This window comes from Zingiber officinale, chromosome 1A (assembly GCF_018446385.1).
Source record: "Zingiber officinale cultivar Zhangliang chromosome 1A, Zo_v1.1, whole genome shotgun sequence".
Classification (NCBI taxonomy): Eukaryota; Viridiplantae; Streptophyta; class Magnoliopsida; order Zingiberales; family Zingiberaceae; genus Zingiber; species Zingiber officinale.
Genome location: NC_055987.1, coordinates 148,028,955 through 148,034,322, shown reverse-complemented (window position 1 = coordinate 148,034,322; position 5,368 = coordinate 148,028,955).

The following is a 5,368-nucleotide window of genomic DNA, read 5'->3' as shown; positions in this document are numbered from 1 at the left end:
TCGCGACAACGACTAATTAAAACATTCGATCGTAAACTCCTCCCCCGCATTTGCGGTGACAATGGGCCCATGCCTAGCTGGGCTGGGTCTAGCTCGGCCAGAACTCGATGGACTAACACCAAACATGGATAAATAATGCAGCCATTCACCGACATAGCATCAACAACAACGGTAGCCTGGATCGAATTGAGCATTGAACTGAATTAGGAATGATAATAAATAGAATTCAGATCGGATTTTATATTTTTCTTCTACAGATCGGCATCTATAAATCATAGGATATTCATAGATCGGATATCTATTCTACTAATAATTTATTATTATATCTTTTCATCCAACTATTATTATTATATCATAAAATATAATTAAAAATAATATATATACTCTAAAGTTGAACAAACGAAGACTCCTCGCTATCCTACGTGTCAAAAGGAACGTTAACGACCGGTTCAGAAAAAAGATCTCTAGTATTGATCCTCCGATACTCAAATCAATAATCGACTTTTAGAAGAGGAACAATGAAATTAATAATAATAATAATAAGCGTATAAAATTATGTAGCATCACATATCTTCGTCTGTGGACTAAGACTTTCATTTATAATGTCACTGGTGTATCTATACACGAATTTCGAAGTACTTTCAAAAAAGGATAGGTCACAACATGACTCTAGCACATTTCCTAAAATGAGCTTCAAATCTCTATGATTTAGCAAGTTGGAAGCTTTAAAATTATGATTTACTTGTAAAATATTATATGCCCTCCATTACACAAAATACAAAAATAGTGTATTAATCTGTTGGGATATGGGGCCTGTAATTGACTATTTGACTAACCAATCGAATCACTGATATAGTCCGACCAGCCCTTACTCCTGAGAGACATCGAGCCAGTGTTTATGAGTGCAGTCAACAACTCGACTTTTACTCAGCTTCTTTATTTGAACCGCAAGCAACCAAGTGGTAGCATATTCGATCGGACCATACGTCTGATCAATTAAAGCACTCGGTCGAGATAATTGATACTTGGTTTCATGCTTCATCATTGTTTATGAAATCGGACTTCGAAACCCGATCAATTGAAGGGTCCTATCGGGCGAGCACCTGGCTTAACACTCCATCCGCGCATAAGATTGGAACTCGAAGCCCGACTAGCTCAGAGATCCAGTTGGTCATTCTCTTATTTTGAATGTTGTTGACCATCCTTTAACTTGGACTCCCACATCAGCCAACCTCTATATATATATATATATGGTATTCGGGTCAAATATCGAATCCTTCATCAAGTTCAGAAGAAATTATCATCCCTAGACTCAATTCTACCAAGTCTAATCTAGGCGAGGCATAATATACAAAGTAGATTGAGTTCCACCCGTATATCATGAAAAGAAATAATACAATTAATACTTCAATAACTTAAAGCATCTATGACATAATAGCTGATATAAAAAGTAATTAGAGATTTCCACACATATCATGGAAGTCGAAGTTAAGAGGATCATTTTGATCATCTCTATCTAGGTCATATCTACCAACTCAACAACCCCTAACTTGACAGTCTAGTCGGGTCGAGAGGCACTCCATTCACCTTAGTGCCCCCACTCCATAAAATATGTTTGTCTTAGTGCTCCGACCTGACAATCTAGTTAGATAAGCTCTAGTTCATTCAACTCAACTCTTCGATTCCTCCAGTTGATCTGCCCGACTCTAGGGGCTTAGTGTTGAAGTAATCAGTGTGCCCCTAGATTTTGATGTTTGGACAAAGGTTTAAGTCAGGTTTATTATTGTATTTGATACGTGTTTGTGAGTGTACAGGATGCAAGTAAAGAAAAATCCAAGTGTGATCTTGGCAAAGGTAAAATCCAAATGAGATCTTGGCAAAGGTGAAAGTTCAAGTGGAGTCTTAGCGGTGTAAGTCCAAGTATGTAATCTTGGCAACATAAGTCCAAGTGTGGCTTGGCAAGGTTGAAGTGCAGGAGAAAGAAGCTCTTAGCAAAGGATGAAGTCCCGGAGGTAAGGAGTCTCTTAGCAATAGAAGATTCAACAATAAGGACAAGACCAAAAGAAGCTCTTGAAGGTAAAGTATGAATGATGGGGAAGCATCTTAGGAATGTAAGGCTGATAAGGAAGCTAGAAGGTAAAGTCAAGGTTGTGTGGGCAAGGGCGAGTACATGAGAGAATGTACTCAAGTAAACCTAGGGTTATAGTTTACCAATCGACTGGTGATTAGACTAGGCGATAACAAAATACTTCTGTTCTCTCAACCAAAGTGGACCAATTGACTGGTTCTGGCAATAGTCAACTAGTATCGAGTCGTTGTATTGTAACGGTTGAATTCCATAGAGGACCAGTCGACTGGTGGTGTGACTAATCAACTGGTAACGATAAAAACAACTTGGTTGTTTTCCCCAAGCTTTACATAATGGAGCTTACGGTAGTTGCCTCGACTAGTATCGAGTTGTTGGATTATAACGATTGAATTCTATAGAGGACCAGTCGACTGGTGGTGTGACTAATCAACTGGTAACGATAGAAATAGCTTGGTTGTTTTCCTCAAGCTCTACATAATGGAGTTTATGGTAACTGGCTTGGGTGATAAAATTAGAGATGGTTAACCCCTAATAGAGTCTCCCAAACTCAAAAGTATTCCAAGAGATCTTGATCAAGTTGTGGTGAGGTTTCTCCACCGACAAGGAGGATTGAGTTAGCCAGAGTTTGTCGTGGAATCATCCACCGATGGATTGGGATCATTCACCTTACGGACAACCATAAAGTAGAAGTAAGTTATCTTTGAACCATGTAAATGAACGTGTTGATTTTTTCTTCTTATTTTTATTATTTTTAGGTTAGTTTTCTATTTGTTTGTTTGTATTTTCGTTGCGCTAATAAGCATAGGAAGCGATCGAAGTAGGTGATCGACTATTCACCCCCCTTTAGCCGGCCATAAAGGTCCCAAATTAGTATCAGAGCAAGGTCACTCTTCATTTGACTAATCACTAAAAAAGCAACCTCTAGAGGTAGAAGATAGAGTCAGAGGGAGCACTTGGATGTGATATCTAGATCCCACTTCCATATAACTGAGAAGACTTTGGCTATTGGAGGTCACATTTGGAGACTTGGTTCTAAATAAATTGGGACCATTGGATGATGTTGGAGGATCCATTCGAAGCTTCGATAGATAAGAAGGGGAAATGCCTCCATCCTTGGTATTGGAACAAGGAACAAATGGAGCAATTGGAGATGGATAAGGAGGGAACAAAAGTTTTGATAAACTTATTACCTTCTAATATTGTTTTAAGTGTAGGTAAATACGAGAATACAAGTGACCTTTGGAAAAAGGTCATTGCTTATCACAAGAACCCTACACAACTTCAAGGAATGGAGGAGCCCAAGGAGAAGGGCTCATTAGTCAAAGAGGAGAAGGACCAATTAGATATGGAGATGAGCTTAACGTTCGAATAAAAGGAAGAGGTAGAACCGTCCACATCTTCAAGTGAGGAGGAAAAGTCCAAGAGAAGTGAAGAAGAGGTCTTGGAACCCTCAACCACCTCAACTACCGAGAAGAGTATGAAAAATCACATCAAGTGATTTGAGTATAATAAAGTGGGACACTACAAGAGTAGGTGTCTATTGCTCAAAAAAGTAAGAGAGGTAACTCCTAAACTCATTAAAGTTAGTTTAGAAACTAATATAAGCTGTAGGAAAAAGAAAGATAATAAGCATATTAGATGCTTTACGTGTGGTAAGTGAGGTCACTACCGCATGAAGTTCCCAAGGAAAGGAAATCTTAAAAAATTGGCGCACTTAAAGAAATGAGAGAAGAAGAAGAGCTCTAGTCAAGGGGTAGTTTCAAAGGTAAAGGATAAGATAAACCCTAGTCTAAATTTGAATGCAAATTTAAATTATTCCATGCATAGTAGGAATAATTATTATTTACCTATGAAAAATCATGGTTTTAGATATAATGATAGGAACATGGTTAAGGTAGATGATAACCCTAGGAAATCATTTTCAAAGGTTAGACCAAGCAAAACTTAAACAACTTTGCTTAAGGGAAAAGAGTGGGTGAAAACCTAGGCATTAATTCTAAGAAAGTGAGACATATACCTAGAAAGATGGGTAGGTCTAGGAATGTTTAAGATGGACAAGTTGACTCTAGGATGAGAAACCTAGAGTTGAAAAATCAAGTCTTACAGTCAAGGCTTGAGAAGTTGGAAAAAGTCCTAAATAAATTTATTATTGGTCCTAGAGGACTTGATATGTGTTTGGATAGTCAAAATCAAAAAATTTTAAATTGAGTCTCTCCAAGACCAGAAGGATGTCAAGTGCTAGGGTAGCACATGACATTGATAGGGGAGAAGTGACTAAGGATAAGGGAGTGTCATCTAAAGTTTGTGAAAAGAAATATGCTAAGGTGACATATGATTATAGTAATGAGAAATCAAGAGATGGCAAGGGAAAGTCATTTAATTAAGGATAAGAAGAAATTAACCAAAGACAAGGTACCTAAGGTTAAAAAGGTAAGATTTATAGGTCAAGTGTTACTCAAGGCGCACCAAAGTGGCCTAACCATAGTAGATAAGTCACCTAACGATGTGGCTAAGGTTAATAACTCTAGGAGCATCTAAAAGAGTCTTTTCAAAACTCATGGTCAATGTATCTCAAGCAAACCATGCTTGGGATTATAGACAGATCATTGAATGTGTCAAAGGGTTTGGAAATGGACTTGAGTCTTAAATATAAGGAATTGGCACAATTGGGTTACACTCATGCATGAAAATATGAATTGAGTTTATATTACATGAAAAGTAGTTTTTAATATATAGATACCGTATAAACTAATGTTAGGGATGTATTATGGTTTGGTATAGACAAATACATAAAGTGGAAGTCAAAACTATGACTTTATGTCAATATTCAATTAAATCATTTAGCTAATTTTAGGTTTTATATCAATTTTGGGATTCGAGATATAAATATTTTTAAATGTATTTTTTCAAGTAGACACTAGTAAAATAGACCTTTCCATAAAATTTAATAATTTGTAGAGATCTATAGAATTTCTGGTGCATTTCTGAAATTGAGTTCAAAAATATAGTTTGGGTTGAAATATGGTGTCAGTTTATTGGCTCAGATATCAGTTGACTGGTAACAGTATTCATCAAGCACAGAATGATTTTGTAAGATTATTTCGATGGGATCAGTCGATTACTGTGTATAACAGTCGACTAATACATGCTAAAGCTATTTCTTAGCAATAGGATATAACTAAAAGGATAGTAAACATGTATGTAATCTCAAGGGGGATTAATATATAATAATTATGATTATTATAGGTTTAAAAGTTCAATAATTAGGATATTGTTAAA